The sequence below is a fragment of the Taudactylus pleione genome, unplaced genomic scaffold (assembly GCF_031769625.1).
Source record: "Taudactylus pleione unplaced genomic scaffold, aTauple2 ptg000086l, whole genome shotgun sequence".
Taxonomy (NCBI): Eukaryota; Metazoa; Chordata; class Amphibia; order Anura; family Myobatrachidae; genus Taudactylus; species Taudactylus pleione.
Window position 1 is genome coordinate 32,850,392 of NW_028284488.1, and position 15,844 is coordinate 32,866,235.

The following is a 15,844-nucleotide window of genomic DNA, read 5'->3' on the forward strand; positions in this document are numbered from 1 at the left end:
AATCTGCCTGAAGTCTGCTTATTCCCTTGCAGGGGGGGCGATGGAGCGCTGGGCGGATTCATTAGAGGCTTCTTTTGAATCCGACTGTCCGGCCGAACAGGCGGAGTTGATTGGCAATCTCCGTGATTCGGCCACCTACATCAACGAGGCGGCTCTAGACATTAGTACTCTGGTGTCTAGAATTTCTTCAGCAGCGGTAGCTGCTCGTCGCACCTTGTGGCTGCGATCCTGGAAGGCGGACGCAGATCCAAGAAAGGTCTGGAAGCGTTGCCGTTTACCGGAGAAGTTCTCTTCGGTCCGGATCTGGATAAGTTTGTGGCCACGCTGGCGGCAGCCAAATCTGCTTGTCTCCCGTTGGCCGCTGCTCCTTCTGGTTCTGGACCATCGTCCTTTCGGTCATCTAGGGCCCAGGGCAGGCCCAAACCACAGTCGTTTCCTCGACAGGCTGGCCCTAAGAAATCGGTCAAGCCCCGGAAACAGGCATGGAGTACCAGACGTCCGGCCCCCAAGCCAGATGACAAGCCTGCGGCCTGACGGTCCGGGTCTCCCCTTGGGGGATCCCAGGGTGGGAGGCCGCCTGCTGCAGTTCTCCCGGTGTTGGTCGTTCACTACGACAGACACTTGGGTTCTGGAGGTGGTCTCTCACGGGTACGCCCTCTCCTTCCGGCACAGACCCCCGGCTCGATTCTTCACCACGGGTCTACCATCAGACCGGAACAAGGCTACGGAGCTGCGGAAGGTATTGCACACTATGCTCCAGGCTGGAGTTATAGTGCCTGTTCCATTCTCCCAGAGGGGCCAGGGTTTCTATTCAAATCTTTTTTTGGTACAGAAACCCAATGGGTCATATCGTCCGATTCTCAACCTCAAAGCACTCAACAAGTCTTTGCGGGTCCCGAAGTTTCGGATGGAGACCCTACGGTCCATCATTCTGGCGCTGGAACCTGGGGACTACATGGTGTCATTGAACTTACAGGACGCTATGGCGGTCATGGCGGCTTCTCTGCGGCTGCAAGGAGTCCGCATGTTGCCGTACTTGGACGACCTGTTATTGGTGGCAGGATCTCCAGAGCTCCTGTTACACCACTTGGACCTGACCATTGCACTTCTGCAATGGCACGGCTGGCTAATCAACTGGCAGAAGTCCACTCTAATCCCGTCTCGGAGGATTCTGCATCTTGGAGCCTTATTGGACTCGGGACAGCAAAGGATCTTCGTGACGGAGGACAAGATCTCTGCTTTACAGTCAAGGGTGCGCAGTTGTCTGCACAGCCGCCGGGTGTCCTTACACTCGGCGATGAGGTTACTGGGCTCCATGGTGTCGGTGTTCGACATGGTGGAATACGCCCAGTTTCACTCCAGACCTCTGCAGCACCTGATCCTGTCCAAGTGGAACGGGCTGCCTCAGTCTCTGAAGTTCCAGACGATTGTGCTCACCCCGGAGGTTCGCCTGTCCCTTGCGTGGTGGTTAAAGACGACCCACCTCAACAAGGGACGTCCGTTCTGGGTTCCAAATTGGGTCCTGTTGACAACGGACGCCAGTCTTCGGGGCTGGGGAGCAGTTTCGGGTCCACACTTGTTCCAGGGCAGGTGGACACCGACAGAAGCGGAGCTTCCAATAAATATCTTGGAACTCCGTGCGGTCTTCAATGCTCTCCTGCAGGCACAACGGTTTCTCCAGGGTCACCCGGTGCAGGTCCAGTCGGACAATGCTACCACCGTGGCCTACATAAACAGGCAAGGAGGAACTCGCAGTCGGGCGGCTCTCGTAGAGGTCTCTCGGATCCTGGTTTGGGCGGAGCGCAATCTTCCGGCCATATCAGCGGTCTTCATCCCGGGAGTGCTAAATTGGGAGGCAGACTTTCTAAGTCGCCAGGACGTTCATCCAGGGGAATGGTCCCTGCACCCGGACGTTTTTCAACTACTGGTGGACAGGTGGGGTCTTCCAGAAATCGACCTCATGGCGTCCCGGCACAACAACAAGTTGCCGGTGTACGGGTCTCGCACAAGAGACGAAGGGGCGTCTCTGGTGGATGCTCTGTCCGTCCGGTGGACGTTCAGGTTCGCATACCTGTTCCCTCCGGTCTCCCTTCTTCCACGGGTAATCCGGAAATTCAAACAGGAAGGAGGGACGCTCCTGTTGATAGCTCCCGCGTGGCCCAGACGGCACTGGTTCTCAGACCTTCAGGGTCTGTCCGTGGACAGTCCTCTGCGGTTGCCGCTACGACCGGACCTTCTGTCTCAGGGTCCTTGTCTTCACCCGGACCTGACTCGGCTGTCTTTGGCGGCGTGGCTGTTGAGACGGCCATGCTGAGGTCCTGGGGGTTTTCCAGCTCTGTGGTGCGTACCATGTTACGAGCTCGGAAACCGTCTTCCGCGAGGATATACCATCGCGTGTGGCATATGTTCTTCCAGTGGTGTCGACCGAGAGGTTATGCACCGCGGGAGTTTCGTCTGTCTCGGATTCTCGCCTTCCTGCAAGCGGGACTAGATCATGGGCTTCGCCTTGCTTCTTTGAAGGTACAGGTTTCGGCCCTATCTGTCTGGTTTCACCGTAGGATTGCTACAATCCCGGATGTGCGCACCTTTATGCAAGGTGTTCTCCGTATTCAGCCGCCCTTTGTTCCACCTGTGGCACCTTGGGATTTGGCTGTGGTCCTGAGGGCTCTCCAAGGACCGCCGTTTGAACCACTGGGCTCAGTGGATATTAAATGGCTAACAGCTAAGACTGTTTTCCTTCTGGCCGTTGCTTCAGCCAGACGTGTTTCTGAGTTAGGGGCTCTTTCTTGTAGACCCCCTTTCTTGGTTTTTCATGGGAACAGGGCAGTGCTCCGCACTCGGCCCAAGTTTCTTCCCAAAGTTGTTTCCCAGTTTCATGTTAACGAGGAAATAGTTGTTCCGGCCTTTAACTCACCGGGTCTTTCCGTGGGTGAGGCCTCTTTGGATGTTGTGCGGGCCTTAAGGACTTATGTTGACCGCACTTCTTTGTTTAGGAAGTCGGACGCTTTGTTGTCCTCTATGGCTTCTGTAAAAAGGGTTGGCCTGCTTCAAAGCAAACTTTGGCAGCCTGGATCCGTATGGCTATTTCTGAAGCTTATCTTCATGAAGGCCTACCGGTCCCTCCTTCTCTGAAGGCTCATTCCACTAGGTCTGTGGGTCCTTCGTGGGCAGCTCGACGTGGTGCCTCGGCAGTTCAGATCTGCAAGGCTGCTACGTGGTCTTCTGTCCATACCTTCGTGAGGTATTACTGGTTTGACACCTTCGCCTCTCAGGATGCTTCCTTCGGGCGGCGGATTCTCCTTTCTGCACAGGAGCGTCCCCACCCTTAAAGGATACTGCTTTGGGACATCCCCAAGGTATCCTGTGGATACCCTATGGACCCTGAAGTAGAAAATATGAGATATGGTAAGAACTTACCCTTGTTATCTCTATTTCTACGAAGTCCATAGGGTTCCACAGGACTCCCGCCCTGTCGCACCTGTGCTGCAGATGGGCTTTGCTCTGGTCACCGGTTTTCCGTCTCCCTCTGGTGAGAATGTGATTCTTGTATGTGTCCAGATCTTTGTTCTCTCTCTTCCTTCTCCTCCTCCGGCCTATGGCTTGGTAACTAACTGAGGTGCCTTGGCCCGGGGGCGGGGTATAGGAGGGGGACCTAGTGCATCCTGGGAGGCTGAAAGCTTAACTCTTTGGTGCCCTGCGACTGACGTCACACCTATACCCCAAGGTATCCTGTGGAACCCTATGGACTTCGTAGAAATAGAGATAACAAGGGTAAGTTCTTACCATATCTCATATTTTTTTGTTGGCAGTTTTGAGGCGGTTGGGCTTGGGTGAAGTCTTTCTCCAAAAAATTATATCACTATACAGGGTGCCCTCAGCACGGGTCAGGGTTAATGGGGTTTTGTTGGACACCATACATATTACCAATGGTACGAGGCAGGGTTGCCCACTTTCGCCCTTACTTTTTGTAATTTGTATGGAAGCACTGGCGAGGGCGATCAGGAGTAATCCTAATATTACTGGTCTTCAGATTGGTTCACAGGAATATCGTCTTGCTCTTTTTGCGGATGACCTGTTGGCAGTAATAACAAATCCTGTGACACCTCTCCCCAATCTGATGGAGGAGTTTGTTAGATTCGGCAGGCTTACAAATTTCAAAATAAATTATACTAAGTCCACTGCATTGAATATTACCGCTTCAATGGAGGCTGTTTCAGCTCTTCAGACCTCATTTCCATTTACATGGCATCCCACTCAGCTGAAATATTTGGGGATATTAATACCTTGCAAATTGTCTAATCTATATGACTTAAATTATGTCCCCCTTCTCAACAAGATTCGATCTGATTTTTCTAGATGGCTTCCAAGGAAACTGTCGTGGCTGGGTAGAATGAATGTGGTAAAAAAATGTACTTCCCAGATTATTGTATTTATTTCAAACTATACTTACAGCTTTATCGCTCCGCTTTCTTTCAATAGTTCACAATGTTTTGAGGGGTTTTGTATGGAATGGTAGGAGACCGAGATTTAAGCACCAGGTTTTATTTAGACGAAAATCGCAAGGCGGTAGACAACTCCCTATGGTTACAGCATACTACCAGGCCACGGTCCTTAATAGAATTGTAAATTGGTTTCGTAACTCGCAAGAGAAACAATGGGTTGCTATTGAATCTGCCTCTACAAATTTACATTTATCAGCTATTCCGTGGTGTAATAAAGTTGTCAGTTCAGATCATCCTACCGTGGGACCAACTCTTAAGTTGTGGTGGAAACTGCGGGAGAGGACTGGTGTCTCTTCTTTAATCTCCCCCCTTACCCCCTTTATACACAACCCTTGTTTTACACCCGGAACCTCAGGTCACGCAGTGGCCAAATGGAGTGCCTTAGGTGTCACTAGGGTGGGGGATTGGTCTCTGAGGGGGCAATTAAATCTTATACCACCTTAGCTAACGATTTGCAGTTAACTAAACAAGATTATTGGTTCTATCTGCAAATACGTTCTTTTTTGTCCTCTTTAGGCGGGAGTGCTCAAATGGGGAGAGCTCTGACTCCCTTCGAGTCCTTATGCACGGTTGACACTGCCCCTAAACATGTTATTTCTGTTATTTACCAAATTCTCCTATCCACTTATCTTCCGGTTGCTTTGACATACCAGGATGCTTGGGATAAAGACATGGCCTCTAAGAGCATACAATTAAATTGGGATAAAGTTTTTCAATGCATTAATGCTTGTTCTACTAGTTTAGAAACTATGGAAACACAATTTAAGGTATTGACGAGGTGGTACCCGCTGTCCAGATGTTTTACATAAGTATTCCCCAGGAGTATCTGCTCTTTGTTGGAGATGTAAGAAGGATAAAGGATCATTATTTCACATCTGGTGGGAATGTCACTTAATTACCCCATTTTGGGCGGCAGTTATAGCTTTGGCATCAGACATTCTTGGTTTTTCCGTTCCCACTGGCCCAGACTTCTGGTTGCTATCCCACTCGGACATTCCTATTTCTCAATATAAAAAAAAATCCCTTTTGAGACATACGAATAATGCAGCGAGAGCTGTACTTCCACTTAGGTGGCGTTCCCACTGTCCACCCACCATATGGGATTGGTATCAAAAATTAGATTTTTATATGTACATGGATGACATATTTTACTCTACCCCAGAAAAACAGTCTGATTTTACTACCCGGTGGTTTAATTGGTTAGAATTCAAACTTTCTCCGTCATATAAGGAACTCGTTCCTCAGACTCCAAGATAATGTTTATTATTTTTAGCTGCATGAGAGACTAATTGATACAAGGATTTGAGTGGATGCTTGCTGCTACGCAGTTGTTCTATTAACAGGAAGTAATTTGTATGTTTCTCAGGCTTGTCCTGTTTGCACATCTTCTCATTTTGGCTCTTCCTTCCCTTTTTTCCCTTGTCTTTTCCTCCCCCCTCTGTTTTTGTCTTTATATTGATTTCTGTTTTGACTATTTTGGTTATTGCATATTATTGTTACAATCTAAAATGTAAATGTAAGAGCAAATATTACTTTATGTACATATATCTGTTGGAAATGCAAATATTTATTTCTTTCATTGAAAATTTATATTAAGAATTTATAAAAAAAAAAAAAAAAAACAAATGTTCCTGTTTATCTCAAATTTTCTCACTATCTGTGGCTTCCAGCCTTTGGCACTTTCCCCTCTTCTTGAGTGGTTCTCAAACTGGGTCCACATGTACCCAAACCAATTTTTAATATGTGACCATTGGTCATACACCAGTTCCCTGCCAGGTGACCTGGAAAAAAATTCTGTTTTGAGTCCTGAGAAGCGTGTTTGAGGACCTCTGCTCCAGATACATCTTAAGACTTGTATTTTTTATTTTTTTTTGCTCTAAAGTGGAATTAATACCTGCATGATAATGTAGACAATTGGGGATAATTCAGTGGTGTTCTTGGTAGCATCAAAGGTGGTGATGTGAGGCTATATTATTCAATGCGTATCACAGAAAAATGAGACTCTGATGCCCAATATAAAACACTCCATGAATTTATATCTTCAATGGTTTGCTGACCAGCCAAGTGGCAACTCATTTGAGTTGTGTAAAAACACCCATGGTATGTTGGAAACCTTCCTTATGACCGAAGCAAAACAAAAACTAGATTTTTTTAAGAATATTACCACTGGGGCAATAAGTCATGCAGACTCCTGTCCAAGGCATGCAGTAAGAGGAATTGTTACTGCTATCAGGGATCCCTTCCTCTGGTAGTTTGTCCTGTTGATTATAGTGTTTAAAGTTACAGCAGTTTTAAAAAGGCTGTATCAAGTGGATTCCATTGACCCTGTATTACAGGAGAACCTACTAGGTGAGGCCTATGTCCCCAAACTTACTTAATCTCAGAGGGACATCCTCGATGCAGATATAACGCTTATGGAAATCACTGCCACTATAGTGTCTTCGACCCCAATAAAGCCTCTGTCCCTGATAACTTCTCGGTGAATATTTTCAGTTCAAGGCTAGTTTTTGAGAGCTGTACACAAGTGGCAGGTTCCAACCTATCACACATTTAACACTGCCACACCAATTTGTTGTATCTTGCATGCATATTACTCTCTTGAATACCTATTTATTTATGTATTCACAGTTAAAAATATAGTGCCAGCATATCCTGTAGCTTTTTACAATTGGGATAAAAACAGTAAAAAGGCAAGACCATGAGCCCTCCTCACAAAATTACACTCTATAGGGAATTAGGACTTTGAAAAATGTGGTACCTATCCTCATCTATCAAATGCACTAGCCAGGCTGCAAAGTTTCTTGGTGGGCTACATGATCCAGTCACACAGCAATGTTGACCTAGGGCCGGTGGGTTATGTGAGTGTGGAAAGAGAACATATGTAAATGTATGTGTATAAAGTGAGCTAGTTTGGTATACTAGTCCAATGGAGGTTATGTGAGGGGTTATTGAATTTGATAAGAATTCCTGAAGAGGTGAGCTTTTGGGAAACACTTGAAGGTTTGGAGACCAGGGGAAAGTCATGTGCAAGGGAGAGCATTCCACAGACTGGGTGCAGAACGAAAAACCCTTATAAACTATGAATGGGAGCAGGTAATGATGGTGCTTGAGCAACGCAGAATGGAGGGATTGAGCTTGGGAGATATTTGTCGATTAAGTGAAGAGATGCATGTTGGTGTGGTTTTGTTTATTTTCTTGTAAGTTAGAAGTATTTTTTGTTGGATTCCATAAAATACAGGCAGCCAATGTAAGTACTGACAGAGTGGAGCAGCAGAAGGACGCTTTCCAAGGAAAATCAGTCTTGCCACTGCATTAAAAATAGATTGTAGTGGTGAAAGTCTGGTTAGGGGGAATATTTAGAAGGCTAATGCAATAATCAAAGCTGGAGATACTGAGTGCATTAATATTCAACGGGACTTGGAGACAGATTTAATGTAAGGATAGTTCGGATCAAGGATGATATCTAGGCAGCAGGCCTCACAATTCTAGCAGAGATTAAGAAAATCAGGAGTCTATTTACTAAGCAGTGTTAGGAGACAGAGTGAAAAGTGTTAAAGTGATAAGGTGCCAACCAATCAGCTCCCATCACTTTCTTTTAACTTTTCACTCTCTCCTAACACTGCTTAGTAACTAGACCCCTTAGTCTCCAATCTATCCTTCCCACTTTACAGATTCAAGCTGGTGTGCAGTAAGTAAAGGTTGGTTTATATAAGTGGAAAGGGACAGTGTATGTATATGTGTATCTGTCAGAACTGGTTATCTCCCTACCTTTCAATTTGGTCTCTAGATGCCCTTCTCTGTCTGATTCACCACTTGCATGGTAATCGGGGAATGCCAATTGATTCCCATGAGATCTGTCAAAGCCAGATGATTGGCTGAGATCAGATCTTAAATTAATATCTGAAGACTCCATGTTTGAGTTGTCTGCACGATGCCATCTGGCGTAGTTAGCATAATATCATTGTGTACGGCGCTATTTTGCATTGTGTACATCTTCCGTGTTACTGCACACTGTTAAAGTCTTTACATAATAAATGTGCACGGATACACACATGTATTGTCGAAGCCGGATGATTGGCTGAGACCAGATCTTAAAATTAATATCGAGCGACGCCATTTTAGGTTGCCTCTGACGACGCCATTTTGCGTCGTCAGCATGAAACCCTGGTGTGTGATGCTAATATGCTGCTATTAGCATCGTGCGATCACATTACCACTGCATACTGTTTAAAACCCTATCATACCCCATACGCACGGATACACATATAAATATATATATTTAAAGACTTCATATATTCAGTGATGACAGACTTGTCTTGTAGACATGTCTGTGACAAATAATCAAGAATACACAAAGATACTGTGAGTGTTTACTTCAAATATATACACAGTATGTCTGTGGCAATTGAAATATAACCCAGACACTGATATGCACAATTGAAGTGTCCTAAATGTAGATTAATAAACAATTGCCAGACGTGTAGCTATTAACAAATATCCAATGCTGATGTATTTAAGTTGTATTAGGGGAGCCTTTTGTTAAAATTATCAGATTGTTTGCCAATGCTTGCTCCATCCATGAACAGGACAAAACCCCATTGTCTGTCATTCCTTTAGTCCAGACAGAAGTAAAATAAATAATGACCAGTTTGAGGATATATTAACGATACTTGAACAGAACCTCTATATACCCCTGCCTGTACCTTCTAAAATCCTACCTATAAACCTCTAAGGATGGCGCTAATTTGCGTACGCAGTCATACTGTAAATAAAAGACTCCAGACTTGGAATGTGTGGTTCCGAAGCACAAGTGTTATTCAAGTAAAAAGTACAGTCAGTTACAAGTTATTGATCCAGACACAATTAGACGTAAAGGAATTATACAGACCCCAAGTACAGTATACATACGCAGCGCTTCCGGACCAGATGATAGGCATCAGCAAGAAACCCCATCGTCATTCAGCATTCAGCAAGAAGACTAAAATCCCAGTGTTTGAGCACACATTTATACCCCCCAGAATAGACCGGACAATAGAGAAGTCTGTTGCTGATGTCATTGGTTCCCAGGGAGGAAGCATCTGTTACAGAGAGTTTAACAGGCTGGTTCAAATAGACTCACCCAGCCTCTAACAACTGGGGGTCTCTGCCCTCCCGCCCCCATGCACAATCCTAACAGTTATACCTTTTGTTGCTTGAAGTCGCTGCGGTCCATAAGTTGAGAATGCATGATGCGATCTCCACACCGATAGTACCGGAATTCTGTTGAAAGAGTACGCATCAGTACGAAACCAAACACTGCTTTCTTAGCATGTATAAAACCCTAGTTACCAAATATCTTTATTTCACAGCATTTATGCTAACTGAACCAACTTAAATCTTATACTTTAAAGCTTATTAAACCTAATGTGTGAGTATGCAGAGTTTGATATAAGGACGCTAGTTAACTTGGGGCAGATGCGTGCGCATAAAGCTAATAAAACAGCTGTTTCATACAAAGTCTTATGCATTCTCTAATATGCGACTAGTTAACAGCGCAATTGTGCGTATTAATGTGTGTATGAGAAATGGTGAAAGATGCAATGCATGTTGCTAATAGTAGTATCGCCACATGTACTAAAGTGTAAGTTTATCTAAAATGGCGCTTAGGCGGCCATTCGCAAAATGGCGTCTTGCGGCCAGTCGCAAGATGGTGTCGCTGCGATACAATTTTAAACTGGTCTTGTCTTAGTCAATTATCCAGCTTCGACAAAAAAATAAATAAATATATATATATATATATATATATATATATATTTCCAGATATTCGAGTCGATCAGCAAGGGAGTCTCATCTTGCGTTTGGTTATGGATCATAGGAAATTATTGGTTAGAATGTTTACTCTGTATGTGGTGTCTTAAACCAATTTAAAGAAAGACAATGTAATCTCAAGAGACTGTGAAGAATTCGGTCATACCCCTAGTGAACTGTCCTATGAACTACAGCGTACTACAAAGACCAAGAGCAAGAACCAATGGAATTATGTTTGTCTGTCTACATTGTTGGTATCATGATCTGTGTTAGGGTATATAACCTGTGTCCCGGTCCCAGTCAGTAGCCATTCTCTTTGGAAGACCACAGGCCTCTGGACTGATGACTCTATGCTGGGAGCCGTGCGCACGTGTATGTATTGGGCTGTATCTTATATTCTGTATTTAATTGGCTTTGCGCTAATAGTGCTAGATCAAAGCGTGTATCTTTTATTGCACTAAGAATTTTTGTGCTTTGGAACCACAATTATTGACTGGACATTGATTATTTCTCTCTAGCAATTAAGGGGTATTCATAGATCAGGGTTGCAGATTTTGCAGACTGTTCTAGTTAGTGTACCTTGCAATTCCACCCCAATCCCTCTCTCACTTATTTGGCCATACTTGGGGATTTGGAGCTGTATCCAGTTTGCACATCAACTGTATCACTTTATTTGCTACTAAGCTATGCGCATCCTTCTTGGCATGGCTGCACCCCCATTATATGTCTTATTTCAGTGTTGAGGTTGCTAATAACCCACATACTGAATATTACTCAGAACATATCTGCTCTTCTCGGACATACAAGGTTGGAATCCTCTCCATCTCTCCTGTTTGGGTAGAGCCAGAATACGCAAAATGATTTCCTTTCTGCTTTATGCACATTCTTCAGTGTCTCCCTCTTTTACTTAATCTTTGTTTGGCCTAACCAAAGTCAGTTTGGTTTCAATAGACTCAAAAGGGGGGGGGGTGTATAAACTTTCCAATCCTCACCTTTTACAATCAAGTAGTGATACTATGCCACCTAGAAGAAATAAATATAGATAACCAATTATTTCTTGGCGTCATGATCACATCAACAGTAATATAGCTCTTTAGGGTGGGAATAGATGCAATTTTAACTGTTGGTTTTGCATTTCTTACAATGTTATATAGACCAGGTTTCACTAGTATTCAATAAAGACGATTAGTGCACACCTTTACCCAGATTAATGCATTGCAAACAGCCCAATATATACATAATACAGTTCGATTGATTGATCAGATTAACCACGTTTAAATATGAAGCTATTGGAATACACATTATGGAACTTGTATTGCGTGACAATTTGATTCCTTTATAGCTGCAGATATTTTGTATGATGTATCGGTCTATGTTGACTTATTACATTATAAAAGATGATTATATGCTCATTATTTCCTTATACTGTTGCTTGATTCTAAGCCAACTCTAAACCAGCTTTTTTACTTTAGAAATCTTTCCCAACTTAGGGCCTGATTCAGAGCCGGACGCTCTGACAGAGCGCTCACTCTGAATCAGGGCCGGCCTTCTGTATTTTTTAGAGCGGCCTCCTGGCCGTTCGCATAGCTGTGGGTAACCACCCACAGCTATAGCGAGCGGCCAGGAAGATGGTCGCGATGGTCAAGACCATCGGGCTTGCAACGAGACACTTGTGGTAGGGTCTCGCCGCAAGCCCAAGAGTGCTTTCGGCTCTAACAGAGCCGAAAGCACTCCCACTGACATCACTTGTGATGTCAGTGGGGCCGGCCCCAGACGGTAGGCGTTCCCATGGGAACGCCTCCGTCTGGGCAGCCACATCCCTGGCCCGCCCACCAAAGGGGGCGTGCTGTCACTCAACAGCGACAGTATGCCCCCTTTGGTACGAGACCCGGAGCGACTGCCCGTCGCTATCCGGGTCTCGCGCATGCGCACGACGGAGCCGGCTCCGTCGTGCGCACCGGGCCACCATCGACCCGCTTGCAAGCACATATCGCTCGATAGTGGGTCTGAATCAGGCCCCTAGTCCTTTCACCACATGAAATAACATAAAACACCCACAGAGTTCTCTGAATAATATTAACTATATCAAAATGAGATTACACAGTACATATATAAACATGCTACAAATAAATACATAAATTTATATTCAATTACACAAAATAGTTTACATACGTATGTATATTCTAACTGCTCGGTGTAAGCAATGCAATAGAATAAGAAACCTAAGTTTTGCTAAAGAGTTGTAATAGTAAAATATACTTTTGTCCTTGGCGTTTACAGGACTTAGAACCTCCTCACTGAAAGGCCCAAACAAGTGTCTGCTCAGACTCTGTTCATTCTCCTATATGGATCTTTTGTATTTTAACTTGCAGAAAGTGGGGGGAATATTGTGTACAAAAGCATCTCCTGGCCCATTGTGTGTGTGTGTGTGTGTGTTTGCGGCCAGGTCTTTTCATGTGTTAATTTAAACTAGCAAAACTGGTCTCTACTCACAAATAGCCAAAATAGATATTTGGAATTGGCCAGTACTTGTGAGGACCATTCAAAATGTCTGCTCTTCTCTGTTTTTATTTATTACCAGGTATTTATATAGCGCACACACATTCCGCAGCGCTTTACAGAGAATATTTGGCCTTTCACATCAGTCCCTGCCCCATTGGAGCTTATAATCCATATTCCCTACTACATGTACACACACATACACACTAGGGTTAATTTTGGTGCACACTATGCTTAAATGGTGAATTTTAGAATTCTCCTGTAACACACATCACTGGATATTATCATCTTTGGTGGACTAGACTTAAGACATATAGGGTATCATCTTTTTGGGGATTAGACCTATAATGCATTGTTAAAAGTATAAGTACCTGGAATAGTAAATCTCCACCATTAATTAAATTCTTAAATTTTGTGACCGTTGTTTTTGCTTAATCTCTACAGAACGTTGAGCATTAGTAAATTATTGATTTGTGACATGGTCTGTCAAAACCAAAGGTTTTGTCAGGCAATGGAATATTAAAATAGGATCTTGGAGAGTTCAGATGCACAGTTCATGCTGTCCTTTTGTGTTTGAATGGAAATCAAGATTGTCATATTTATACTACAGAACATACATTTTTTTTTTTTTTTTTTAGAATATGTTGTATATCTGTATGTGATAATGTCCGTAATCCAGAGTTTCATGGGTCTGACAGATGAGATCTAGAATTCCAAATCATATGCATCGTAATTATAACTTGGAAAAGATGAGAGCAAATACAAATCTCTAGACGCAAAATTCATCTGAAACCAGATTACATGGATGGTACAAAAACACGTAAAATAACATACATGTCTGTGCTTTTTATTGATTTGAGAATCGGGCACTATTCACATCTAGTGTTGATTTTCATTAAGATGCACTCAGTAGATGAGTGTCTGGTGTCCTATGAATAACATTTAGCACATAGACGATAGCTTTGCTACTGTATTTAGAATTATTATTATTATTCTTTTGATCTAAACTTTAAGAGTACAAGAATTAGAAACCTGCTCTTTCTATTCTCTTTACACCCTGAAGCTATGCTGTAACTACTTGAATCAACAGCGCAAAAGTGGTAGTGGAATAATTTCACCTCACAGGCAATATAAAAATAAGAATTCACATCAGCTTTTAAATGCTGCTTCTAAGGATATCTTTGAATGGAATGTAGTTGACGTCCCGGCTGTCGGGATTCCGTTGCTCAGAATGCCGGCACCGGAATCCCGACACCATTCGGAATCCCTGCGTCAGCATCCTGGCACAAAGTATTAGGTCTATTAGAAGACTATACTAGGTAACTCTGTTTAAGCAATTACCAGGTATTCTATATTTTCTTACTATGGTTTATATACAGAGAGTTGCTTATTTACTTGAACATGACTGCTGCCATACTGCTGAGTATTAACACTCTGTAATATACTATTTATTATTCATATTTTCGCTGTATCATCATTTGGTACTTTTTTATGTGTTCTACGTTGTTTGTTTGTTAAGATCATTTTAACATACATAATAAAAGTAATAATTTAATATTTTGTCAAAGAGTGCCCCCAGCAAAGATGAGAGTTCTTTTTCTTCTTTTGTCTTAAGTATTAGGGTTAGGCTGCAAGGTGGGGAGGATGGTTAGGGTAGGGTACTTACCGGTGGGTGTCAGTTTTAGCCCTGTCGGGATTCTGACTACTGGCATCCCGAGCGCCGGCGTCCTGTACCCAATCCCTTTGAATTTTTAGGATGGAGCTATAACAAAATACTGTAAGTACTGTGTGGTAATTTACATAAATACTGTGATGGTAGTAAGAAGGCATTTGGCTGTAGTTCTTTAGCCTGTGTAAAAGTCACTGAGGTGGGGAAATGAGCCATGAGAGCAGAAATATGCTGATTTGAAAAAAAACAAATCAAGCATTTGTGTATGTGTAACAGCATAATTTCACTTACTGTCAGCAGCGTTTTATAACATCAGTAAATCTGGATGTGGGAGATTTTCCCCAAGACACTGCTAGTTATCATTGATACAGGACTAACAGTGAGAAGTACTGTCTAAAGGCACTGGTGAGCTCCCATAGCCATTATTTGGATGTTAGACTATAACTGCATAATGTCTTCCACGATTACCCTTTCCAGCAGGGCATACTGTGTATTTCTTACTATTCTTAATGAAGGATTTATCCTGGCGTGGGATAAATGACCGGCGTCTATATCTAGACGCCTGTCATTTACCAAACGGCGGGAGACCGGCGCCCGGCATCTCGATCGGAAGGGGAGTTAGGGCACCCGGGGGGGAGTTAGGGTTAGGCACCACCCCGGGAGGGTTAGGAGAAGGGGGGGGTTAGGGTTAGGCACCCCCCCCCCCCGGGGGACTTAGGTTTAGGCACCCTTAAGGAGGGTTAGGATAGGTTAGTTTATACTTACCTTAGGGACGATCGGGATTTCTAGCGCTGTCGGGGTTCCGCTGCCGGGCTCTGCTGATCTGTCGGGCTGCCGGGAATCGAACTGCCGGCAATGCGGCAGCCGGGATTCCATACCGATTCCCCTCATTAATGCTATTTAGGACTGTCTGGTTCCTAAGTGAGAGACTACATGTGGATGTATGTGTATTATATGTAATATTTGGCAGATTTCTATGTTAGGGGTAATTAGTTACTTTTTTTGCAGTTTCATTTTTTAATATGTGAAAAAGATTCCTTTGACCGCTCACAATCTTCTGCAATAGGGAAGAAAATCATTTATTTTGCCCAATTTATCTATGTTGCTATGTTTAACATTCCCTGATGGCATCCTGCGTACTGCTTTCTGAAAGATGATGATAGGCTAAAGATAATTTTGAGGATAAAAACACAATGTGAGAGGCGCACGACTGAACATGAACGGGTGCAGTATAAAATGTCAACAACCAATAGGTCAACATTCAAACTATTTGGTTAAAATGTTGACATGTTCATAATGTCAACATTTAACATGTCGACAACAGAATGTCAACATATGTTTTGATTTCCACTTCTTTTAGCCTAACCGTAAAACTAACCCTAAAAAT

General features: G+C 43.7%; 1 protein-coding gene across 3 annotated transcripts in view; it reads left to right on the forward strand.

Annotated features, from left to right (window-relative positions):
* Window positions 1-15,844, forward strand: part of GSAP (gamma-secretase activating protein) — a 195,551-nt gene that overhangs the window by 131,845 nt on the left and 47,862 nt on the right. The window lies entirely within an intron of this gene.